The sequence below is a fragment of the Notamacropus eugenii genome, chromosome 1 (assembly GCF_028372415.1).
Source record: "Notamacropus eugenii isolate mMacEug1 chromosome 1, mMacEug1.pri_v2, whole genome shotgun sequence".
NCBI classification, from domain to species: Eukaryota; Metazoa; Chordata; class Mammalia; order Diprotodontia; family Macropodidae; genus Notamacropus; species Notamacropus eugenii.
Genome location: NC_092872.1, coordinates 524810201 through 524837808, shown reverse-complemented (window position 1 = coordinate 524837808; position 27608 = coordinate 524810201). Strand labels below are relative to the sequence as shown.

Below are 27608 nucleotides of genomic sequence, written 5' to 3'. Positions count from 1 at the left end.
AATTTTAATAATGAGAATAATAGCCAGCATATGTTTTATGCTTTAAGGTTTGCATATATATGTTTTATGGCTCATTTGATCTTCACAACAACTCTATGAGGTAAGTGCTATTATTATCTCTGCTTTACAGATGAGGAAACTGAGGCTGAGAGAAGATAAATGACTTGCCCAGGATCACCTGATGTCTGACAGTATTTGAAGTCAAGTTATCTGAGTTCCAAGTCCAACACTCAATCCACTGTTCTACCTAAGATTCCAAATGTCAGTCTTCTTTCACTCTTTCCTCTATCTCCCTATCCACGGCCAATCAGTCACTAAAGATTACAGATTCTTTTTTTAAATAATGTATTTGTCCATCTCTTCTTTCCCCATTTCCATCCACACACCCCTAGATTAGACCTCATTTCAGATGCCTCTGGTCTCTCTACCTCCAGTTTTCTCCATCTCAAATTCATCTTGTACTTAGGAACTTCAACAGATTTGGGATCTTGTGGATGGGGGTTTTCCCTCCAACAGTGCAGATCACAGTCCATCCATGGTTGCCCATTCTGTACAATCCTTATCCATGCCTTATGCTACATTTCCCACATGGGATCCACTCAACATGCTGGGGACTTTTCATTTTGACCTTATGAGGGTACTGATGAGGGTTGGGAAAGGAAGGGATTCAGGGATTCCCCCAAAGACCAGAGTTCAGGGGCAGGGTCATCTAGAATGAATTCTCGGACTCAAGCATTCTTGAAGTCAAAGTAGCAAAGATTTATTGCTACACTTTTTAGCAGGCAAGAGTTCTTAAGGAACCTGCAATTTGAAAGGGGTACAGGTGAAGTTTATATAGGATATTCTCTAGTAAGACATGTGCCAAATCTGCTAACTAGGTGATTCAGGGTGGGATTAAAGAGTGGTTAGTGCTTAAAGGAACATGCACATTTAGTATCTACTGGGAAAGCGTTTTACCCAGAGTTCAGTGGGAAATAACCCAAGGGAGGAGGGGGTGTGCTACATGGAAGTATAATTTTAGGCCTGAAACATCACTAAGTCAACCAACGGTCAGGACTGACTGAGAAATACCCAGGCTGCTCCCATCAATGTCTTGTTAGACAAGACAAACGTAAGGGAGTATACATATATCCAAGTCTAGGATACATATGATACATCAGTGAGTAGCAAATATCTTTAGGACTCAGTACACAGCCAGTTCAGCCAGTACACAGCTGGTTCAAACTAATAAATTCTATAGGTGCAACTGGCTACTATAACAGGAAGAGAGAGAAAGGATTTTTCTAGGGCAGGCTGCCCTTGGACTGGGGAGAAGCTGCCAGGGACAGGCTGGGGAGAAATGTGATTTTTACAGAGAAATGTGACTTAGAATTGGGGTCCAAGCACAGGCACTCAAGTCCCCCATCAGTCCCAGTGGAACATATGAGTTCCCCATTATTTATCTTTGCCATATGTTACTTTGGGTTTTGTTACATTGGTTGCTCTTACCATATGACCAGCCCACTTTTTTCTTCCCATAAAAGTTTCTTTGATGACATCCTTTATTCCCCTTCTTGTTTGGAATGTATTGCCACCTGCCTATACCAGCCTTGAGCCTTTCCATTGCCTTCTGGGTGATTTCTCATTCAGTTCTCCAGTGATTCCAGCAGCTACATAATATCCCAAGAAGGATATTAGTATCAAAAAGAAGGACCTTTGTTTCAGGGGGAAACTTAGAGTCATTAGAGCAACTTTTTCCACTTTCCCCCAAAGCATTCCAGCCCATTTTCCTCCTTCCGTTTAATTCTGGGCCCAACTCTCTGTCCATTTTCAGAGTCTGTCCAAGATATGAACACTGATGGGAGAGTTTAAAAATGCTCCATCAAGCTTTTTCATGTCACTCTTCTGCTCTAAAACCTTCACTGGGGCCTCACCATCTGCAGGATGCAGTTCAATTTTCCTTTATCCCTATAATCCCTACAAAAGCCTTTACAATTTTCCCTTTTTCTACCTTTCCAGGTTTATCACTCATTCTACATAAACCTTCTGCCCTAGCCAACTTTGTCTGCTTACCGTCCCCTGTACATGACTTGGACATTCTTACTTCAATCAATTAACAAGCACTTAATGAGGGCCTACTAGGTTAGGTTGCAAAATGACTTCCTTAACCCAATCATCCAGGATCACAATGTCAGTCTTCTTCAGTCTTTCCCCTATCTCACTGTCCACAGCCAATCAATCACTGCACACTCTTTGTTTATAATCTATTTCTCAATAACAACCACAACAACAATAAAAATGTCTGAACTTGGAATCAGAAAGACCTAAGTTCAAATCTGATGCCTGTCTGCCTCAGTTATTTCATCTATAAAATGGATAGAATAATAGCGCCAACCTGCCATGAATGTTGTGAAAAAATAAATGAGATAATATTCATGAAACACTTTGCAAACCTTAAAGGGCTATGTAAGTACTTATTGTTATTATTTATAATTACTATATTGCAATGAGTGTTCAAGGCTGGGGATACTTAGACAAAGTGAAGAAATTCTTACCCTCAAAGAACTTACATTCTAATGGGAGAGACATTGTTTGTACTCTTCTGCTACCTGCCTATATCCTACCTACTCCTGAAGGCCTAACTAGTTACTTCACTTCTGTGAAGCCCTCCAGACCCATTCTGGTCCCATGTGGCCTCTCCTTTTGATCTCTTCAAGTATATGTAGCCTGTAGCTATATGGATTTCCCTGCTTTGCCAGTGAATTTGTGTCCTGTCTCTTCAGCTAAAGTGTAATCTCCTCATGGGCAGGGACTGTGTTAAGCTGTAACTAACTGCCCTGTGTCATGCTTGGCACTCGGCTGATAGGCAACAAACAGTATTTTTTCCCATCTAACTCCTCAAGTGCTGGGAAAGTGTGATTTAATGTTTTATAAATAGTCATGTGCTACTCACCCAGTCCAGACACTGCCTTCCTCATTCCCCAGACGTAGAGTCACCCCAGCTAGTTAGTGGAAGTGGAAGATCAGGGATGAGAACCCAGTTCTCCTGACTCCTAACTCCAGCTTTGCTTTCCCCTTGACTATACTGCTTCTCAGTGAAAGCAGCAGTTTAGCAGACAAAAGTCAGAGGGAAGGAACCGGTGATTCCTGGCCCTGACTTCAAGGATCAATCAATCCACTCATTTACTTCCACTAATCTCGCTGAGTCCTCTTTCCTTTCCCTTCTGTCAGTCTTCTATAATACTTGCTGCCTGGCAAGTCTGGTCTGGTCTGGAGAGCCCAGGAAGGCAATAAGGGGGTGGAGGTGGGGGAGAGATGGTTGGTGTGAAGAATCTCTGGGATAGACAGTGACACACAGCTTGGGCAGTGCAGGAAGGGGGAGGGAATCAGTCCTAGGGCTTGATTTTTTCAATAACTTGGACTTTGTCCCAACAGTTAGAGACAATACAGCTGGTAAGAGCTGTTGTTTGGAGAGTGGACTTTGAACTTGGTTTCTGCTCTCCCAGCATCTGTTAACTCCTTCATCCCTGTGGTGCCACAGGGAGGTAAATGGCCCCAATGCCACTCCCTTCAAGGCTACTTACTGCCCCTTTTATTCATCTATTCCTAGTCCCATCTTTGAGCCTCATTATCTTCCTCTCCAAACCTTACCCTTCCTCCTGATTTCATCATCTTTGTTGTTAGTTACCTTCAGTTCAACTCTTTGTTACCCTTTTTGGGGTTTCCTTGGCAAAGATACTGGAATGGTTTGCCATTTCCTTATGCAGCTCATTTTAGAAACAGGGAAACTGAGGCAAGCAGGGCTAAGTGATTTGCCCAGGGTCACCTAACCAGTAAGTGTCTGAGGCCAGATTTGAACTCATGTCTTCTTGATTCCAGGCCTGGCCCACTATCCACTGCACCACCTGGGTTCCCCTAGATTGATTTGTCTTTGTTGCAGTGTCCACTGTTCTTGCCATCATCTAAGTTCCTGACCTAAAAGTCATTTCTGCTCTTCCTTCTCCGTCTCCCTCACCCTCCAGGTCCAATCATTTGCCAAGGCCTGTTGTTTCTACTTCTGCAGCATCTCTTGTATCCTTCCCCCTCTCTCCATGTAGGCTGCCACTCACCAGGGGCCTGTTGGAGCCAGTTTGTGTACCGTACTCCCCTTGGGCCTCCTTTGTTGTATTTTCAGTGTGAGTCTTTAACCTCAGAAATCTGCAAACACTATAAATCCAGCTTGATTTATTGTTTTGTTGATTTTTAGACAACAAAATGATGGGAAAATCTTAATAATGAAGATTAAACTTAAAAGTAAGTCTTGGGTATATTACCCTTCCGCAAGCCCCGCCCCCCCTCCTCAAATGCCGGTTGTTAAACATTTCTTGGCACCTTTCTGCCACTACTTTGGTTCAGACTCTCATCACTTCCGGCTTGGACTATTGTCAGAGTCTCCTAACCCTAAGAGATGCTTGCCTCACATTTCTCCCCTCTCTCCATCTGCCACACAGTGACCAAACTGATATTCTAAAACCATGCAGGTCTGATCATATCACTCCTCTCATCAAGAAATTTCAAGGGATCCCTATTACCTCTAGCATGAAATATAAACTTGTTTGCCTGGCATTTAAAGCCTTTCAGACTCTGAATCTAGCTTGCTTTTCCAGACTTATTGCACATCACTCCCCTGCATAGACTCAACCTTCTGGCTTAACTGCATTCCATCTCCCACTTTAGTTCTGTAGCCGTTTGAAACATCTAACCAAACTAGCCTCCCTTTTCCCTAGAGAGCCATCTTCGCAGACCTCTGGAAGTTCTCATCTGAGATCCATTCACAAAAGGACCTTGAACAGACTTCGCTACAGAAGTGGACCCATGGTCAAACCACAGGCAACCAGGTGGTGCAGTGAATTAAGTGTTGGACCTAGAGTTAGGATGATCTGAGTTCAAATCCAGCCTCAGACACTTGGTAGCTGTGTGATCCTGGTCATGTCACTTGACCTTTGTTTGCCTCAATTTCCTCAAGCAAAATGGAGATAATAATAGTACCTAACTTTACAGGGATGTTGTAAGGATCAAAAGATATTATCTTTTGAATATCAAAGATATTATTTGAATTATTTGAAGATCAAAGATATTATTTCAAAGTGCCTAGCACAGTGCCTGGCACACAATAAGTACTTGCTATATTAGTTCTTAATCTTTTCCCTTCCCAAATCACACTGGCTCAAATTGGTGCAATAACCCAGAGTGGTAATCAGGAATTATAGCTAAATTTTGAGGCTCAGATGGAATCCAGAATGCTTTTCTTCTTCACTTCTACCTTTTAGAACTCCTAGGTCTCTTTGAGGCTCAGCTTAAGGTCAATCTCTTTGAGAAGCCCTTCCTGTTTTCCCCAATCCTTCCTCCAAATTCCTTTGTGTTTGTCTATTTTTCTATTTGCTTATTTTTGTACATGTATTACCCAGCTCTCTGAGCTCCCTGAGGTCAGGGACCAATTATTTTTTCTCTATAGCCATATAACTATGCCTAGTACACATAGTACATCTCAATAAATGCTTGTTGAATGGAATTGAATTTAGTGTACTCTGTGAGCATCTTGTGACATTTTCCTTTCACTTTCAGCCTGATTGCCTCATCTTGCTAAGTTTTAACTTATTGTTTAGAAGCTCACTAGAAGTGGTAGATTGGTATAGTAGTAAAGGTCAAGGATCAGGAGACCTGAGCTATATGATGTGGACTCAGAAGAGGTAGGGTCAGGTGGCAACCTTCTTAGATGTATCTATATTCCCATCTCCCAGTCCTCCCATGCAAAGGCCATGGATTCTTTCCATGGGGTGACCTTGAAGACTTTTTCTTCTCTTACTTATTCATAAGATGGCAGCATGACATAAATGCTTTGGTTGTATGGTGACTTCTTTTGCTAGTATAGAACCAAAATCATCCATGCCTTCAAATGTTGTGAGATTCTTATACATGTCTTTTTGGAAACCCTCCATAGGAGACCTTCTGAGAACACTCAAGATCACCTTCTGGATCTTTTCATGTTTTTTGTGACTATAGGTACAGTGCTCGGTCAACAATCAGTCAACCATTATTTATTAAATGATTACTTTGTGTCAGGCAATGTGTTAAGGGCTGGGGGGAAATGAAAGGCAAAAACAGCTCGTTCAGATAAGGGGCACAACATGGAAATAACTATGTACACACAACATAGGATGTTTAGTCATGTCTGATTCTTTGTGACCCCACTTGGGGTTTTCTTAGCAGAGATACTGGAGTAATTTGCCATTTCCTTCTTCAGTTCATTTCACAGATGAGAAAACTGCAGCAAGCAGGGTTAAATGATTTGCCCAGGGTCCTGCTAATGAGTGTCTGAGCCCAGATCTGAACTTAGGAACATGACTTTTCCTGATTTCCAGCCCATTGCTCCATCCTGCACCACCTTGCTGCAAGATATCTACAGTGTAAATGGAAACCAATCTCAGGGAAAGGGCATTAGTAACTGGGGATGATAGTAAAGGAGGGGACAGAGAAGACCTCCTGCAGAAGATAGGCATTGGGCTGAGTCTTGAAGGAAGTCAGGGAAACCAAGAAGCAGAAGTGAGGGGGGAGAACATTCTAAGAACGGAAAATCACCAGCTAGAACAAATCACCAAGATAGGAGATGCAAGGTCATGTTTGAGGAATGGCAAGTAGGTCAGCGTAGATGGACAATAGAGTACCTGGAGGGCTGGGAAATACAAGAAGATTGGAAAGGTAGGAAGATCTCAGCTTGTAAAGAGCTTTAGTTGATGATTTTATATTTTATCTTGGAGGTAATAAGGAGTCATTGGGATACATTGAGGAGGGAAATGACATAGTTAGAGCTGTATTTTAGAAAAATCATAGACAGACAGACAGACAGACAGATAGATAGATAGATAAATAGATAAATGATGGATAGATAGATATCTTTGATCATGTCTCATGTACCACATCTCAGGCCAGTTATCAGTGGTAATCTGATCCAATGCAAGACAAAGCTATATTTAACAGGATAGAACTGTCCCAAAAACTTTTAATTATAAAGCATTAATTTGATAGCTCTTTCCTCAGCCAACTAATCCTAACGTATACATCCTTTTCTTATCCTAAAATCTATCCTTTGCATCTAAAATCACATCATCCTCAAAACCCCCATCTTTTCCTCTAATGGATCTCTTCCTTTAAAACCCTTCCCCAGATTTTCTCCTCTATACTGTTTACAATGTTTTTCTTTTTTAAAATTGCCAAAGCTTTTGTTTCCTTTGTATTGTTATCCCTTCCTAATGCCCCAACCTCATAGAATCCTCCCTTGTAACAAAGAAATGTAGTTAAGCAAAAAAGACTAACTCACTGGCCACATCTGACAACTGATTCTGCACCTATGAACCACCGCATACCTGCTAAGAAGGTGGAGATATGTCTTACCATTAGCATTCTAAAGGAAGGATTGGATCCTGGCATTGATTAGAGTTCTGCTAGGGTCTTATTTCTTTATTTTTTAAAAATACTTTCCTTTGCTTTCTTGTGGCCATTGTATTGTTTCTTCTCTTGTTTCTGGTTACTTTCCTCTTGTACCATTCCTATACCCATCCTAAGTCCCCTTATACTTTGTTTCTTCTGAGATTTTTCTGGTTTGTTATCATAGGGCATCACTGGGAAAATATTGCTATTAAAAAGTTATTCCTTTCTGGAAATGATTAGCCTGAGACCCTTTACATCCTGTGGCTGACTACTGGGTACAATACTAGGTACTAGGTACCTACCCCATACAAACCCACTAGATCTCTTCCTCCTATTCATTTCTGGACCCAGCTCACTATCTCTCTATAGCACTGTCCAAGGAACACGTTGTAACCTGGGTAATTCTTCATGCATTTGGTTCTTCCTGCTTAGATTATTTGGCCAGGCTCTTTTGAGTGACCAGTTCATTGACAAAAGTTTTGTAGGACTCTAGGGCTGGAATCCAGCAACACAATGTCACCCACAAACAGGAGTATACATAGAATCTCTTTTATCGATAGGAGATCTCCCTTCTATTTGAACAGCCCTCTGTGATAATGGTGAACACTGTTGGTGAATATCTATCTCCCTATTGGGTGCCTGACTTGATGGGGATATTCACAGGAAGTCACTTATACCTGTGGTTGCAACTGTTACAGAATCTTGGGTGATCTTCATACATACAGGAGACACTGTGTTTGAAGATTTTGATCTATAGTCAAATGTTTTTTTTCCCCAATCAGCATACAATAGATACAGTGGGATTTTGTAATTACAATGTCTTTCAGTCAGTTGTATGATTATGAAGATGTGACCAGAATCATGAAATCAGAGGTTTGTAAATTTAGAGCTGGAAGTAATCTTAGGGACCATCTAGTCCATTTCTTTTATTTTACAGAGGAGAAAACTGAGGCTCAAAGATCACAGGATTATAGATTTAGAGCTGCAAGGGTCTTTAAAGTCCATCTAGCTCAACCTACTCATTTTACAAATGAGAAAACTGAGGAACAGGTTAAATGATTTACCCAAGAGCATACAGATAGTAAGTAGCAGAAACTGATTGTGAACCACTGACTTCAAAAACAGTATTATTTCTACTCTAAACAGAGTTATCATGGTGGCCTTAACTAGAACCAAATCATTCCCTGTTTCTTCTCAGTCCTCTTTTTAAAAAGTAATTCTCATAAGCTGGGAAGGGGGATAGTAGAGTATTTTGTGTATACCTATTAGTGTACATGTTGACTCTTCCACTTAATGTAAACTCCTTGAGGGCAGGGATTGTTTTTGCTTTTTCTTTGTGCTCTGGTACTTAGCAAAATGACTGGGACATAGTAAAGCATTTAATAAATGTTTGTTGATTGATATGAGGAGATGTGCACTTAATTCTGATTACCACTAATAACACATGGTAACTTAGACAAGGGGCAGCTAGGTGGCATGGTGGATAGAGTGCTGTACCTGGAGTCAGGAAGAGTCATTTCCTAAGTTCAAATCTGGCATCAGATGTTTGCTAGCTGTGTAACCCTGGACAAGTCACATAACATTGTTTGCCTCAGTTTTCTCCACTGTAAAATGATCTGGAGGAGGGAATGGCAAACCACGCTAGTGTCTTTACCAAAAAAACCCAACTAGGGTCACAAAGAGTCATGACTTAAAATAACTGAACAACAGCTACAACTTGCACAAGTCTCTCCCAAGTGCTTCACAGTTTAGTTTTGTTATGTATAAAGTGAAAGCGTAGGGCTAGATAAATCTAGAGATCATCCAAGCCCCTTCTAGTGTTAACATCTCATAAATCTATGATAAGATGGACCTTGGAGAAATGAGGGAAGAGAAAAGAAGGTGATGTGGTGAACTCAAAGGTCACAGGACTTGAATTCAAATCCCAGCTCTGCTACTTACTATGGTGTCAAATCATTGTCAAATCATTTAATCTCTACGTCTCAGTTTCCTCATCAATAAAATGAAGATGGATTTTAAGTTTCAGTCCAGCTTGAGATCCATGATCCAAGGAGATATAAAGCGAGAGAATGAGAAAGTCAGTTAAGTCAAGAAGAAGCAGACTCGGGGAAGGAAACTAATGGGGATGTTGTTTCAAGTTTCTCGCTGTAGGAAAGGGGAAGGAGAGAGAAAAGAAGAAGTTAGACACACTTGCCAACGAGTCAACCAAGAGATTAGACCAGTGGTGGATGGAGCAAAGGCTCATGGGAAGTTTGTCTCTGGATAGTGGCAATAAAATAGACTGAGGGTTTTTGTCACTCCTTATGGAAATCATTGTTTAGCGGTGGGAGGGTTAGAAGTGGGATAGACAGACTCAGGCTTCCATTCCTTCCTCTAGAGTTGACTTCATCCTTAGACTCTCAAACTGGAAGGGAGATCTTAAAATGCTAAAATTAGAGTTAAAGGACCTGCATTCAAATCTTACATCTATCACTTGTTACACTGTGTAACACTGGGCAGAGTGATTTCACTTCTTTGAGCCTCAGTTCCCTTATTTGTAAAATAAGAAGGTTGGACTAGATGACTTCTAAGGTCTCTTCTAGGTCTAGATCTATGGTCCCATCATCCTGTGACCCCTACATCTCTTTATAGACAGGGCTGTATTAATAGAAGCCCAGGGTCCAGCTCCAGGGAGATCACAGGCTGGCTTTGTTCTGCCCTGCCAATCTAGAGTATTTTTTTTTTTTTTGGTTCTGGATAACATGTTTTAAGATGGATATTGATAAGATATGTACCCAAAGTAGGGAAATCAAGATTACAAAGGTACTGGAAACCATGCTAGGAACTGGAGGTATATAGCCTGGAGAAGAGTTAGGTAGAGTGAAAAGCAGGGAGGGGAAGTCACAGATAGATTTTGTCAGAAAATAAGGAAAAGCATCCTAATCACTGGATCTGTCCAAAAGTGGGCTAAGATTAACCAGAAAGTAGTAATCATCATTGTAATTCTTCAAACAAAAGCTGTGGTGAGGGCATTTTTGTTTGACTAGATGTTGAAGTATAGAATTTGACTGCATGTCTTCTGAAGTTTCTTCCAACTCCTTAATTCTATGGATTTGTGACAGACTTTAAACCAGACAACCAAGGAATATGTCACCAGTTTTAAATGTCTTCAAGGTAGGAGATTCCATAGCCTCCCTCTGTGAGCCATTGCATATTTCCTCTACTGGATTAGCAATCTAGTGGCTTTTACGTACTCTCTCTGTGGTCTTGATTGCCAGAAATAATGACATGACTGACGGAAGTTGCTAGAAACCCAAGGGGAGCAAATTGCAGCATCCCTGATGCCATCCATATGGTTAGAGTTTTCTGGCAAGAAAAGATGGACAGAGCTTATTTTTTTTTCAGTTTCATTTCCTGTTTCTCCCTCTTACGGACTCTATGTTCTGGCCAGAATGGCCTATTTGCTATTTCCTGATTATAGCACTCACTCTCCCACCTTCAAGTCTTTGCCTTGCCTCTTCCTCATGCCCAGAATGCGCTTCTTCCTAACGTGTTTTTTAGAATGCCTAGCTTTCTCTAAGGCTCAGCTCAGGAATTTTCTCTAATAGGAACCCTTTCTGTCTGGTAGTTCTGTCTAGTAGTTGGAATAGTAGCAGCACAGAAGTTGAGTTGGAAGGAACTTTGGTGGCCATCTACTTTAATGTATACACCAAAGGAAGCCCTACTATGACAAGTGGTTTCTTCAGTTTTTGCTAGAAGACCTCCTATAATTCAAGAGGTCTTGTATATGTAGGCTTTACACATATGGTTGGTTGGTTGTTGTTCTTTGTTCTCTAAGAGGACCAAAATTACATCATCATGATGAAGTGAAGTTTCAGTGTGTCCGACTGTGACTGATCAGATCAATATGAGCTCGGAATGCTCTGCCGCAGACTGGGCACAGATAGTTCATGTGAATATTTGGGGTGGTTACTCCAAATTTTCACATCCCATGTTTCCTTTGTGCTGTCTCAATTATGCTTTGCTCATAGAGCACAGCACCTTTTCTGATGTGGGCACGCCATGCTGAGTGTTCCCGTGAATTCAAAGTTCTTGAGAGAGACCTTGAGAGTGTCCTTCTATTGCTTCTTCTGACCACCATGTGATCACCTTCCGCATATGAGTTCTCCATAAAATAGTCTTTTTGGCAAGAGTACATTTTGCATTTGAACAACATGGCCAGCCTATTGCAGTTGTGTTCTCTGAAGCACAGTTTGAATGCTTGGCAGTTCAGCTCAAGCAAGGACTTCAGTGTCTGGTACCTTATCCTGCCAGGTGATCCTCAGAATCTTCCTAAGACAGTTCAAATGGAAGCAATTCAGTTTCCGGGCATGGCACTTGTAGATTGTCTATGTTTCACAGGCATACAACAATGAGATCAGTACAACAGCTCTGTATACCTTCAGTTTGGTAGTCAATCTAATACCTCTTTTCTCCCAAACTTTTCATCGGAGCCTCCCAAACACTGAGCTAGCTCTGGCAATGCATGTGTCAACCTCATTGTCAATGTGTACATCCCTGAAAAGTACACTACCGAGGTAAATGAAATTATCAAAACTTCTCTATTTGTTGTAGCTAGTGGTTTCACGTATAGATGATGTGATGGTGGCTGATGGAGCACCTGTGTTTTTTTGGTGTTAATTATTAGCCAAAATTAGCACAGGAAGCAGAGAAATGATCCGCACTTTGTTGCATCTCAGCTTCAGAGGCTGCATTGAGAGCACAATCATCTGCAAACAGAAAATCATGCACCAACACTCCCCTCACTTTGGTCTTGGCTTGAAGAACTTACCATCAGTATGGTAGTTGACCTTGATGCTGTGTTCATCTTCATTGAAAGCATTTGACAACATAGCTGAAAATATCATGCTAAAAAGCATGGGAGCAAGCACAGAGCCCAGTTTCACTCTATTGGTGACTGAGAAGTCACCAGAGCACTGCCCATTATCCAGAACCTAGGCAAACATACCATCATGAAACTGATGTACAGTACTGATGAACTTCTCTGGGCAACCAAATTTTGACATAATTTCCATAAGCCCTCACAACTAACAGTGTCAAAGGCATTTGTCAGATCTACAAACATTGTGTACAGACCTCTCTGTTCTGCTCCTGGCATTTCTCCTGGAGTTGTCAGGCAGCAAACACCATATCAACTGTTTCTCAGCCCTTTCTGAAGCCACATTGGCTCTCAGGTATATGACCATCTTCCAGGTGAAGGATCAGCTTATTAAGGAGCTTATTATTAGCAAAATTTTGCCAGCAATGACTTAAGAGAGAGATCCCTTGTGATTGTCACAGGACAATCTATTCCTTTTACCTTTATAGAGATGGACATCTTTGAACTCCTGGGGGATAACCTCCTTTTGCCATATAAACTAGAAAATTTCAGTCAACTTTTGTATGAGCAGTGGTCCCCCTACCTTGTAAATCTCAGCTGGAATAGAATCAGCACCAGGTGCTTTGCCATATGAAAGGAGCCTAATGGTCCTCAAAACCTCTTCTTCAGTTGGAAGTTCAGCTAAGGAGCAATTGCCTTCAACCTGAGGTAAAGGGTCAATGGCCTCAGTATTGATTGATGATGGTCTGTTGAGAACATTATGGAAGTGTTCAGCCCATCTCTCTAGGATCATGTCCTTATCACTAATCAATGTGGCTTCATCAGCACTGAGTAGTTGTGATGCACCATAGGTTTTTGGTCCATAAATAACTTTCAGAGAATCATAAAAGCACTTTGGATTGCTACTATCAGCATAAAACTGAATTTCATCTGCCTCCTTACTGAGCCAGGATTCCTGCATTTCTCTAAGCTTTGCTTGTACTTTGCTTTTGATGGAATTAAATTCTGCCTTCTTAGAGGTGGATGAACTATCCTGCTGGTAAATCCTGCGGAGTTCTCATTTTTTGTTTAGCAACTTCTGAATTTCCCCATCATTTTCATCAAACCAGTCTTGGTGTTTGCGAGTGTTCTGACCCAGATGAGCAAATGCAGTTCTGTACACCAAATCTCTGAAAGCTGCCCACTCCTTTTGTGCTCCACTGTTGCCAACTATGTGTTGGCTCAACTTTCCCTCCAAGTTAGTAACAAACTGTTAACGCTCAGAGAAGAGCTCTAATACACCCACACACACACACACACACACACACACACACATATTCATACTTTCAAAGTTTGTGAAGTAGTTTACATAATTATCATTTCTGATTCTTACTACAACCCTTGGAGGTAAATACTACAGTTATCGTTATTATCATTTTACAGATTATGAAACTGAGGCACAGAGCATCTAAGTAACTTGTTCAGGGTTCCATAGCTGTTAAGTGTTGGAGGTGGGTTTTGAAACTAGCTCTCTCCTAACTCCAAAACCAGGGCACTTATCACTAGGGCAAACAATTACCTTTGGAAAAGTGGTTCCAAGCCTGGGAACTGCAGTCTCCTGGGGTCCATGAAGTTATTGTGAAGGGTTACTGTGTCTAAGCATTTTAAGGAAATAAATAACTAAACATCTCTTCTGTGGACTGAATAAAAGATATGTTTTGAATTCACTATGTAATTTTTTAAATGTATTTAGATGCTTGTGATGGATAAAATACAAATTCAGTTAGAATGTAAGTTCCTTGAGAGCAGATACTGTTTCAGTTTTTTTTTTTTTGTCTTTGGCAGCATGGCATAGTGGATAGAGTGCTGGCCTTAAAGCCAGGAAGATATAGGTTCAAGACCTGCCTCTAGGTCAGCAACTATGGCCAAACAAGTCTTGCCTGCTGCCTGTTTTTGTACAGCTCCAGCTAAGAGTTGTTTTTACATTTTAAAATACAACAAAACTTTATTTCAAAATGTAAATGCTGAGTGCCATAAAAAAAATAGGAACATGCTAGAGTTTGCCAACCCCCACAGTCTAACATATATTAATCAAGTGACTCTAGGCAAATCATGTAACCTCTTGGTGTTTCAGGCAAGTGTAAGACTCTCAAATGCAGAGAAGGTACCACTCTACGTTGACAGAAGGACTTTCCTCATTTGAGAATCCTCCAGATCATTGGAATCACAGGTTTAGTCTCTATCCTATATTGGGAGCACCTGGCACATAGTAAATCTTAATAAATATTTGTTGATTGATTGAGTTCAGATCCTGGTATGAACACTTAACTCAACTGATAAATGCTTGTTGATTAATTTTTAAATTCACAGTAACCTTTTGCCATTGCAGGTTTTCTTTTCTTTTTTTAAATTATTTTATTTATTTTTTTTTAATGTTCTACAATCACTACCATAAAACTTAGATTTTTACCCCTCCCCACCTATCTCCCACCACCCCCCTCCCTCCCCAAGATGGCATACAATTCTATATAGGATCTACATATACTTTCCTATTGAATACATTTTCACTATAGTCATGCTATGTAGATGAACTAAAATAAGTGGAAGAAATAATGTAACAAATCAAAATATAACACACACACACACACACACACACACACAAACATGATGTGCTACGTTCTGCGAATGAATTCCATAGTTCTTTCTCTGAGTGTGGAAGGCATTTTGCCTTAGAAAACCATTGGGAATTTTTTTTTTTAAGTTCTTACGTTATTACAAAGGTCCAAGTCTACCAGAAAAAACTCTCGCACATTGTGGTCATTGCTGTGCACAAAGTTCTCCTAGTTCTGCTCCTTTCACTCAGCATCAGATCATATAAGTTCTTCCAGGTCTCCCTGAAGTCTTCTTGTTTATCATTTCTTATGGTGCAATAGTACTCCATTACATTCATATACCACAATTTATTCAGCCATTCCCCAATTGATGGGCATCCCCTTGATTTCCAGTTTTTGGCAACTACAAAGAGTGCTGCTATAAATATTTTTGTGCATGTGGGACCCTTTCCCATTTTTATGATCTCTTGGGGATACAGTCCTAGTAGCGATATTGCTGGGTCAAAGGGTATGTGCATTTTTGTAGCCCTTTGGTCATAGTTCTTTGCAGGTTTTCTTAATTAAAGGATACAACTGCTTTCCTGTGGGGAGTCTGTGAACTTTTTTGGCATTAAAAAAGGTTCCTTGTAGTTCAAAAGTTGGGAAACATTCCTCTAAGGAGGCCTTGGCATATCTGTATCCTCAGGACCTGAAGATGCTCTTTCTATAAGAGATAGGGGAAACTAGGGTTTGGAATATAAAGAAGTTAGAAAATGCCAGGGATTTCCATTTCACCTCTACCAAAAAAATCTTTTCTTCTTTCTGTCCCTCCAACTTCCCTGCCCCCAACAATTACTTCTCTTTTCTTTGAGCCTTCTTATTGCATCCCTACCCCTTATACTCATCTGGCATGCACATTTATATACTGTGCTGCTAGTGTCTTTTTGAGAATATTTGTCTTATTGCCTCAACTAAAATGGAAGCTCCTTGAGGACAGGTCAGGAGTCTCACACTTCTTTTTACTTCTTACATAACATAGCACAGTGCTTCATACAGATATAGTAGATGATCAGTAAATATTTGTTGAATGAATGAGTGACTGAAGTTTAGAACCAATTAATCAAGTCACTGGAAGACAGATGAGGAAACTGAGGCCCAGGAAGGTTTATTGAGTTGCCCAAAGACATACCAAGTAGCAAGTGTTAGAGATTTGAATCTAAAACTTCTGGATTCCACATCCATCATTCTTTCCACTGAATATTATTTCCTTAGGACTGTTAAATGCTAGGAAGGTAAGTGGCACGTATGTCCTAGATCAGAGTGTTTGGGATTAGGGAGGGGGGAAAATAGAGGATAGAAGAGGCTAAGGTGAAAGGAGCAAAGGATGTCAACGTTTGATTGAAACTGGTTAGCTCTGGCTATTCAGGATCAACGTTTAGGGAATTTTCAGCCCTGAAAATTCTTTAGGACTTTGCTGAGGTCAGTATTTCTGAATGCTTTTCACCTTTAGTATGCATCAGTTTCATCCATCCCTTGGCATGGGTAGGAGCCCTCAACTTCCTCTTCTTCCTGATCCTACAGACTAGATTTCTTTCTGTTTACATGATTCTTACCCTTGTTCATTCCCACTCCCTAAATAACCTCTAGTCATTGTCCTCTCCTCCCATTAGAAATCATCTAGTTCTTGTTCCTTACCTCCTACAGTCATTCTGTACCAAATATCTTTAGCTGATTTCATAAAAACATGATGCTAGACTAAACAATGCTATTTGGAGTGAGGGTGGGCAGTTAGCTCCATAGGAGCCATGGGAGACGTGGCTGTTTGTGACTTTACAGTAGGGGTTAGCTATGATATATAATTTTTACTGATATCTTTTGTTTTTCCTCACCTTTATTTTCCCATGTATCCTTCCCTCTTCCCACCCCCAGAAAACCACCCCTTGAAACAGAATAAAAAACAGATTTTGAAAGAAAAACATTTCAGCAAAACTAACCAACACATCGGGTGAGCCTGACAGTATATTAAGCATTCCCTAATCATAGTCTCCCACCTCTGCAAAGAATGGAGGGAGGCAGATGTACTTTTCCTCCTCTTCTTCAGGGATAAGTTTATTTATTATACTTACACAGTATTTACTTGGGTTTCCTTTGGCAGGGGAGTAGGGGGGAGGTGTTGCTTCCATTCATATTGTAGTCATCATGTATATCGTTTTCTTGGTTCTGTCTACTTCACTTTGGTTTAGTTCGTATAAGTCTTCTCATTGCTTCTTGGAGTTCTTCTCATTAGATTAGAGCTTCACTTGTAGAGAAGGGCCCATGTATGGTGAGGTCTGAGTCCCACATGCTCTTGTGTGGCTCATAGGGAGGCAGAATAGATATCTCTAAGCTTTTATCCCACCACCCTTTTCCAAGGAAGGCTTTCATTCCTGACAGGAGGGTAGGCAGAAGGTTTGGGCCAGAAGCTGCTCTGTTCTTCTCAGAGAGAAGGGGTACCAAGCTAGAGTTATATTTATCTATTTCTTTAAGTCTTGTTTGTCTAGGAGATATGATCAGATTTTATCTGATTACTTTGACATTTTGGCTGGGGAAAAAAGGCCCCAAGCTTTATATCCAAGGCTTGACCCCTTTCCTACCAAATATTAGTTCTGCATTGAACACACACATTGAATAGCAAAGAAACCCATTTATCCAAACTGGCAGCAAAACAGATATCAGAGAAGGTCTACATAGAGAAATATGTACCAGACAATACAGAATGAAGGAGCTTTCCCTTGGGAGTAAGATAACTTACTTCAACCAAGACAGAGTATCCTAGATCTCACCCAAAGGGAAACTCTATGGAGTCTCCAAAGTAGCAAGCTGGAGATAGGGGCACAATGGAGATGGCCAGCTGTCTTCATGTCTTCCCAGAATCTTTTCCTTCAGCAACTCGAAGTGGGCTTGGTCTGTTTCTTCTTCCCTCCTGAGGCTCAGTAAAACTTGAAAACGCGAAGCTTGCTAAGTTCCAAAGGAGGACTGGCCCTTGGAACATCCCAAAGGGGACTGGCGAAGGCTGAGACTCTTTCACCTCTCATCAACTCTGCCTCATCCCTCAGATAAGCAGGACCTTCATCTTCACCAATGAGGAGAGTCCCATATCAATGGGCTTTGGGACATGGGTTATATTCACATTCATTCCTTCTTATAATGTCGTAATGTTCTTGTAACATCATTTGTTTAGCTATTCCCCAGTGAAAAGGCTTTGTCTCATTTTTTTTTCTCTGTAAATATATGAGTGATGTTATTGTGAAATGACGTTGGTCAGGGTAACCTTATTTGGTGTCTATCTATGATAATTAGATTCTTCCTATAACATTAAGTTCAGTGCTTTGAGGCTTATAAAGTGTTTTCTTTGGAATAACCCTATGAGGTCGTATAAATATCATTGTCCGAATTTTATAGACAAGAAAACTGAGACTGAGGGGCTAAGTGAATTGCCCATAGTCATTGTGCACACAGTTATTCAGTCATTTCAGACTCTTGGGGGCCCCATTTGGGGTTTTCTTGGCAGAGACACTGGAATGTTTTGCCATTTCCTTCTCTAGCTAATTTGACAGATGAGGGAACTGAGGCAAGTGGGATGAAGTGACTTGCTCAGGGTCACACAACTAATAAGTGTCTGAGGATAGATTTGAACTCAGGTCCTCCTGACTCCAGGTCTGGCACTCTATTCTCAGCACCACTTGGCTGCGTCTGTTTTGTATGTACCAGGCCCTTAATAAATGTTTGTTGAATTTGACATGTCAGAGCAAGAACTCAAACCTAGGTCTCCCAAATTCTGGGCCAAGGTTCATTCCACTCTCCTAAGTTGTTTCCTAATTGCCCTCACTTCTGAACTATATCCAGGGCTACTTCCCCTACTAACATAAGAAATTCTAGGGACCCATAGCAAGGCCCCAGACGCATCTTTTAGAAGTACTACTCTGTGGTTTTTCCTCCTCTCTTCATGACTCAGTCAATGATCTCCAAATGTTTTGATTGTGTACTCTTATCTGTGAAAAAAATTATTGAGCATGCACAAAAAAATAATTGAGCATAGATACATGCTACACATACACATATAAAATGTATGTGTGTATTTTGTACTACTGTACTGACATTATAAACATTGTGTAGTGTACACAAATATAGAAATTAAAAAGGAATGAGATAAAGATGAAATAAACTCTTCATTTAATTTTTTGATTTGTTAACAGAAGAAAAAATACTTTTGCTCTTACTAAAATATTATTGGGGAGCTAGGTGGTGCAATAGATGATTGACAGGTCTGGATTCAGGAAGACCTGAATTCAAATCCAGCCTCAGACACTTGCTAGCTGTATGATCCTGGGCAAGAAACAACCTTGTTTGCCTTAGTTCATTATTTGCAAAATGGGCTGAAGAAAGAAATGGCAAAACGTTCCATTCTCTTTGTCAAGAAAACCCCAAGTGGAGTCACATAGAGTAAGAAATGAGTGAACAACGACAACAGTTATAAGAAATGATAATAACAATTTGTGAGAGCAATTTCATTACTTTTGAAATTATTATTATAATATTCATTATTTTTGAAAAATTCCTATTTTATCCTGGATGAACATGTAAGTACTAAATTCTTTGCAAATAACTTTGTAAATAACTATTTAGTTAATTTAATCAATGAAGCTAGACATGCAGCTGAATTACTTTCTTTTAGATACTTTTTGTTGAAAGATATATATATTAGTCAAATGATAATAAGTATACATAACAGCTTTTAAGTAGGAATTATATTTTTCTCTGTATAGAAATATTTTTCATAAGCAATGCAACAGCAAAAGTAAATTGTTTCTAATTTCAATTCAACAGAAAGTTTTAAATATAAACCCATTCTTCTTTGTGTGGTTTGGCTTAATGGATAGTACTATATCTTAATTTCCTGTTCATGTTTGGATATTTTGGGGTGGGGTACGGATATGAAGATAGCAAGGAAGGGTCTAGTTAATAAAGAGTTTCTTGAGTTGATGGAGTTGGAGGGGAAAGGTAAGATCATCAGAGCTGAACTTTAGGAAAATCACTTCAGCAGCTGAGTGAAGAATTCTTCAGACTGAGGTGAGACTCAAAGCAGAGGAAACAATCAGAAAACCACTGCATATGAGAGGTGATGAGGACCTTGACCAGGGTGGTGGAAAGAAGGGGCTGGATGGAGATGTTGTGAAGGACAAGACTTGTCAGCTGTTTGGATGGGCCCAATGAGTAAGAGTGAGGAATGCAGGACACCACCTAGGTTGTCAGCCTAGGTGACTGGGAGAAAAGTGCCTTTGACTGAAGTGAGAAAGTTTGGAAGATGGATAGGTTTGGAGGGAAAGACGAAATAATGAACCTGAATTGAAATTGCTGTCCATCCATGTCTGTTTATCCTGTAGGACTCCTTTTGTGCCATTTACAATGAAAAGAGGGGGTAGGGATCTTATTCCCTGACTCCAGAGCATGGAGCTTGCCTGTGGATAGCACCCTGGGGGAGATAGGAGGCAGTTTGTTGGGGAGGGTAGTTCCCAATGGTATGTGCATAGCTGCTACTGAGGGTGTCTAGGTGATAGGCAGGTTATAGCTGTCCTAAGAGGCTGAAGCCTGGCTCTGAGGCTGGGTAGTTGGGGGCTTGCATAATGGTGGGAAATGGGGGAGTATTGGGTGAATAGGATGAAGACTAGATATGGTTGTATTGGAGATGTCTTATAATTGACTGGCTATCAAGTGAGGGGAAGGTGGGATGTATCCTATCTTCTGACCCTCTGATTGGCTGATTACATATTTACTGGGGTCTTGCCCCAGAGGGTCTGGAGCTACTCCTTTGGAGACCATTGTCCTAGGTATTGCTGATACCTTAGAACATGTCTTGAGAGACAAATAACTCATTTTCCAAGGAATTAGTCTCAATAACATCTTCTCCTCATACCCCCTTTTTTGGTCTCCTATCTCATCTCTTCTTAATTTTTCTTCTTTCATTTTTTGTTAACTAATAATAACATATTGTTATTCTTTTCAAGTTTCATTTTTCCTGTCATCCTCTTCTCTCAGCTAATGGAAAAGAGACAATTTAGAAAGATTCCTAGGATTTTCTACTTCCCTGCTTTTACTAGAAATGATTAAGTCTCTCCCAACTCTAACACTCCATAATTTTCTGACTTCATGTTCAGTAACCTGTCCACATAGATTGTCCCCATATTTTTCTTTGACATCTCCACTGGGGGACTATATTACACTGTTTGTCTGCCTCTGTTTCCCCTAAAAGAAGAAGGGAAGAGAAAAAGCATTTAGTTAGTGCCTTCTCTGTTCTAGGTACTGTGCTAATGGCTTTACAAATATTATCTCATTTGATCAACACAACAACCCAAGGAGACAGGTGCTATTATTATCTCTATTTACAGGTGAGGAAACTGAGGCAGAAAGCAGTTAAATGACTTCATACAGCTGGAAGTATCTGAGGCCAGATTTGAACTCATCTTCCTGACTCCAGGCCCAACATTCTATGAAGAGTATGACCCTAAATATAATTTTCCTGCTTGCCTCTAGCACTGTGGGATTATCCTATCCCTTCTCTCCTTAGGAGAAATTCCATATAGACCAAAGAGGACATTCTAGCCCAATTACATTCAACCTTTGGGAAAAATCTAAGAACAGTAGAATTATTGAACCATAGATAATAAGGCTGAAGACAGGCTTTGATGGCTTCCATAGAGAGGAAAACTTTTCTTTAAAAAAATTATTAAAAATGCATTTTACTTACATCTTTTGTCTCTATAGAACTGTCATTCCTGGAAGAGGAAAAAAAACCCTCCCACTTCTCTAGGTTGAACTTGCCCTTGTAAGAAAGAAAATAAACAGTAACTATATCTGATGACATATACAACATTTGTCCTAGTAGTCCTCCACCTCTCTACCATGAGAAGTCTGTTTCACTACGTACTCTCTGGGGCCATCATTAATTATTCAGGACTCCATTTTTCTTCATCTTCCTAAGAAGAGAGCCACAGTAGCAGAATGGGCTTAGGTCTGAGCTTTAACCTTGCTCTGCTTGGGCTCAGAGGATGGAGGAACGTAGATTTAGAGCTGGAAGGAATCTCAGAGACTAATACACAAATGGGAAACTATGATCCATAAAAATTGATAGATTTGCCCAAGATCACAAAAGAAGTAACTAGCAGAACCAGGATTTGAACCTGGGTCTTCTGAGTACAAAGCCCATTTTCCACTGTACTACCCTGCCTTCACTAATTAGAACCAATAGGTAGAAGTTGTAGAGAGGCATGTTTTGACTTAAGAGGGAAAATTCCAACAAATATAACTCTCCCAGAATAGAATGATTTCCTTTGTGCCATCATGGATTCCTGCTATGTAAGGAGCTCCAAAGATGAAGTGACCTCTTTTTGATATGCTATAGAGAGGACACTTGGCAGGACACTCCAATGGATCTCTAGTCTCACAGATTTGAATGCTTATTCTTTCCAATGATGCAGATTGCAGCTCATATATGCTTGCCCGTCCTATGCTGCTTTTGTCCATCTCCTCCCCTAAGTTTGTCATCAACTTCTTGTTCCATCAGAACATAAGCATTTGATTGGATAAAGCAAAATACCATCTCAAAGGGCTTCTCTCAACAAGAAGGCTCCAATTCATCCTTTAAAATCCTCCAAGATGCCTTAAAAGACATTAGAAGATATGATTAGTGACTTCTTGTAAACATCAGGTGAGTCATGAAACAGGAAGATGTGTTTGCTGAAGATATTTACCACTGTGATGGTCCAAGTTGAAAAGCATTTCCCTGTAGGTGGTGAGGTCTACTAGATAGTTCTCTCTTTTATATCAAGACAGAATCCACCTCCATATAGTTTCCATCAATTTTCCCTAATTCTGATCTTTAGAGCAGCCCAAAAAAAAGGCTTCCTCTTCCCCATGACAAACTTTCAGACACTTGAAGGTAGCTAACATGGTCCCATGAATCTTCTTCAGTCTAAAAATTCTTATTTTAGTTATTTCTCATATGATATGTTTTTTAGGTCCTTCAACCAAATGGGTGGTTCTTCTCTCCATGGTCTTTAGTTTGCCACTATCTCTTTTAAAATTTAATGCCCAGAATTGAACACAATATTTACTAAGTAATAAAAGCTAGAAGTTGAGTTGAAAACCCCTCACCCTGCCCCCAAGTTGCTACAATAGGGAATGTCTGTGACTATTTTCCCATATCTCTCTTAAGGAAGGAAGGCTAGAACAGAGAGGTGGTAGATTCTTTTAGACCAGTAGCTGAGCATCAGACTGAAAAATTAGGAATTGAGCTGAAAATGATAGTGATGCCTATAATCTCAGCTAGCTATTGAGTAGGGCTGGGGCTGGTAGATCTCTTAAGTTCTGGAATTTTGAGCAGCACTGGGCTAAGTTGGTCAAGTTTAGCATTAATATGGTGAGGTCAGGGAACATGGTGGGCAGTGGAACAGGTTGCCTAAGGTTGGAAATGGAGCAGGTCAATGCTCCCGAGCCAGAGTGGGACAGGGCTCATGAGTGGCTCCTCCATTTTCAGACTGAGCAAGATAGTGAGACTTAGTTTAAAAAAAAGTTAGAAACTGAGTAATTTTACCTTTAGAGTTAGTTAGCCCTTTCACCAGGAGATTGTGTATGGGTTGCTGCTAGTGTGTCACTTAAACTTCCTAGCCTCAGTTTGCTCATTTATAACATGGGGATAGTCATACTTATCCCATCTATTGCCATCTTATGACAGTTAAATGAGATAATGGATGCACATGAGTTAACGGAGGTACATGAGATAATGAATTTCAGGTGTCTTGTTTAGTAATTCAGTCACCAGGCTTTTATTAAGCACTTACTATATGCTACTAAGTACAAGAGATGGTGATGTGTTATCTTTTCCATTAAAAAAAATCTGAACTGAATGAGGTGGATACCTTTAAGAGTATCTTGAAGCAATGATGTTTGAGAAACTCCCCTTAGTGGTGTCTCTGAATAAAGTGATGAGTGAGGAAGGGAAGCCAGTCACTAATGGTACCTCCAGCACTAACATTCCATGACTGGGATTCTGGGCCCACACATCTTTTGTGAGGCCAGTTGTTCTCCATGGTCTTGGGAAGATGGCAGATGTGAAGGGCAGCAGCTCAAAGGAGAGGGAGGTCTGAACCTAACTCCTGCTATTGGAGTCATTTCTGGTACATCCTTTCTGGTAATTTCCACAATTCAGATCTCTTATCGCATCCACCATCACCCACATGAGCTGGACTAGGTCCTTCCAAGACCCGACCTGCTTTGATTCCCCAGCCAAATCAACATCAGCAGGTCCTAATTTTAACCTCATTACTCCTCCCCCCCCCCCCACAACACACACAGAGCCTGAAATTTCAGCCTTGCCCTTCATTTAATTTTGTTGCTTAGCGACCATGTGCTTAGCAACCAATAAGGGATGTGGGATCACCCGTCCTCCCAACACGGCACAGGTGTCCTAACAATACAAACGGTTCCCTGGTCACTCTCCAACCAGTGAAAGGTTGCTTTCAGAGGTGGACAGCATTATGTTCTGGAAATAGAGGTTCCTTTTCCTGGGGCCAGGATTGGTTACTGCGTCAGTTACCTTTTGAGTTTGGCAATATTTGTGTGGGGGCGTCTGGGTAGGTGGTTCTCAGAGCCTTGTATTTCTCTACTTGCTCTTGCTTTCTTGATGCTGTGTGATGCAGGCAGGGCAGCTTAGATAATTGTCTCTGTTCCCACGCAGCCTGTCATTGTACCCTGCCTGCCCATGGTTTACAGAGCCCCCTCATGTTCCATTCTTGGGGTACTTTTCTGTGTTCCGTCATTGTAATCCCTTCCTTTACCCTTTATCTTTGAGGTTCTTCCTGACCTTGGTTTATACATAACTCAGTGTAAAGGTGTGGTCTATTGAAAGGCAGCATGATGCAGTGGAAAAGAACACTGGTTCTAGAATCAGAGGACTGGCATTCAAATTCTCACTCTAATACCTGGGGTAAGTCAGATAATGGGGCTGTGAGGTGGCACAGTGGATAGAGTGCCAAGGCTGGAGTCAGGAAGACTCATCTTCCTGAGTTCAGACCTGGCTTCAGACACTTACTAGCTGTGTGAGCCTGGGCAAGCCACTTAAACCTGTTTGCCTCAGTTTCCTCATCTGTCAAATGAACTGGAGAAGGAAATGGCAAACCCCCTCAGTATCTCTGCCAAGAAAACCCAAAGTGGGGTCACAAAGAGCAAGACACAACTGAAGCAACAAGAAGTCAGACAATATCTCCTGGCACCAGTTACTCATCGATAAAATAAGGGGGCTGAATTAGATGGCCTCTGGGGTCCCTTTGCACTCTAGATTTGTGATTCTGTGAATTTAGCAAAGGGTTTAAAATAAAAAATCCTCCTTCCAAGTCCTGGTCCTGCCTCTTACTAGTCAAACAAGTTGGGTGGGTAAGTTAGAGGGGAGCTTGCACACCACATAGTCTAGCCCCTTTACTTTTCAGATGAGGAAATTGTGGCCCAAGGAGGTTAAATAATTTGCCAAGGTCACAAGGATAGTAAGTTGAGGAGTCAAAATTTGAACCCAGCGTTGTTCTATTGTACCATACCTTTACCCAACCACACTAAGCTTCAGGTTTCTTATCTGTAACATGAGCATAATTATACTTGCACCATCTCCTCTGCCTTATGACAGTTAAATGAGATAATGCATGCAGAGATGTTTTATAGGTAGTGACTTGTTCCGTAAAGGTATGGTGTTATTTTTCCCACTGCCTGGTGGTGTTTTCTACATTCTGAGCACAGAGTGCCCTCCCCTCCCCCTTCCACAATCAGTTTCTGGGCTTTCTTCTACAGTATAGTCACCATATTCTTTGGGGTGACCATTGGAGGGAGTCAGTCCTAGGGTACAACATTTGGAATCCAAACCCAGAGGCATAATAACCAGCTATTCTGTCTGTTTTTCTCAACTTCTCCCACAAACCTTCCCACCCTCAGAGTTAGAACCATACCTGGTCAGGTCCTGTGAGGATCCCTACTACAGTGGAAACAATGGTCCAGGGGTTTAGGAAACTTTGCTCCACATCCTGTTGTTTCCATTAATCCATTGTGTGACTTTTGATCAGTAATTTCCTTTCTCTGGGCCTCAGTTTCCTTATCTCTAGAATGAGGGGGTTGAGATAGAATTATAGATTTAGAGCTGGAAAGGAATTGTAAAATCTACTCATCAGGTTCAATTCCTTTATATTTCATATGAGGAAACTGAGACACATAGAGGTTAAGTAACTTGCCCAGAGCTACACAGATAGTAAGAGATAATAATGTTATTTGTACCCAGGTCATTTTATTCCAAATCCAGTACTCTTTGAAGACATTCCTTAGGCAGTGGTTTCCAAACCGTTTTTGTTTGTACACTTATTGGTAAAAAAATTGTGCACATCCTCCTTAGCTCCTTTCAAGGCTCAAGTCCAATGCCACTTCCTACAAAAAGCCTTTCCTGACTCTCCAGCTGCTTGTGATTCTCCCAAATAATGACCATGTATGTGCATTGCATACACCCATATACTTACGGCTTGTCTCTTCCAACTAGATTGTAATTTCCTCAAGACCACACTGCTTCATTTTTGTCTTTGAACTCTCTAAACCGAACACAATGTCTGACACAAGTAGGCACTTAATAAGTGCTTGTTGATATTCTTACCTCTTACCAGTCCCTGAGTCCAGTATCTTGATGCGTCTCAGCTGTTTTGGCCCCTTTCTGAGCCTTCATCTATGACTTCTCTTCCTCATATCCAACATCAACCCCCTCTCCCAGCGTTGACACTGTCCCACTATCCCATACTTGAAGGGAGGTTGGAAAGAAGACAGAGACACAGAGAATAGACTACTGGCCCTAGAATCAAGAGGATTTGAGTTCAAATCCAACCTCAGATACTTCCTAGTTGTGTGACTGGACAAGTCCCTACTTAACCTCTGTCTCAGTTTCTTCATTTGTAAAATATGGATAATAATAGCATCTGCTTCCCAGGGTTGCTGTGAGAATCAGATTTAATAATAAGTACAAAATGCTTAGGACAAAGCCTGGCACATAATAAGCACTATATACATGTTAGCTATTATCATTATCATCTATGGACTCTACGCTTCTGTGCTGTTCCTTCCGCCTCTTTTTCCCCAGTCTCTTGCAGTTGCTGCCATATAGGACTCCTACCCTTGGTCAGCGTCCTGGTCCTGCAGCTGTTTCCCCAGGCCTCTCAAAGTTAGGGGTCCTTGAGTCCTAGGCACCTACCCTGCCCAGGTCTTTGAGTCAACTTGTATCTGTCCCTGCCTTCTAGGTCCTCACTCAGTCTGACCCTACCTTTCCAAGCCCCTCCCTCAGGTTCTTTCCATCTTGTTTCCCAGGGCCTTCATTCAGCCTGCCTTTGCCCAGTTTGCCTCTGCCATAGCCCATTTTTTGGAAGGAGGTAAACAGGGAGTGAGAAACCTGTATCCATCCCATTGCCACAGCAGCCAACAAGATGTGCCAAAGTAGGGAGGACTTGGGTCTTTACGTTCTTCATGTGCCCATGCACTTTTGTGTGGTACAGCCCCCACTTTGAGACCCATTGAAGGTGTCTGACAACCCTATCACTTGATGGTTCTAAGAAATGATGGGAGTACCACCCATATCCTCCCCCTTCCCTCAGCTATTAGTTACAGGTATGATTAGTTTTAATTTT

The 27608-nt window shown here is 41.0% G+C and overlaps 1 protein-coding gene across 6 annotated transcripts in view; it reads left to right on the top strand.

Moving 5' to 3' along the window:
• PTK2B (protein tyrosine kinase 2 beta) overlaps nucleotides 1–27608 on the top strand; it is a 166246-nt gene that overhangs the window by 12126 nt on the left and 126512 nt on the right. Inside the window, exons 1-2 of one of the 6 annotated variants that reach the window (XM_072633853.1) lie at nucleotides 21300–21407; nucleotides 22475–22618. The exons of 3 other annotated variants lie outside the window; for them this stretch is intronic. The gene's annotated coding sequence lies outside the window, so the exon portion shown is untranslated. Of the gene's footprint in view, nucleotides 1–21299; nucleotides 21408–22474; nucleotides 22619–24814; nucleotides 24896–27608 lie in introns of those variants that run through there. 2 more of the 6 variants (XM_072633854.1, XM_072633855.1) reach the window with 2 other exon arrangements.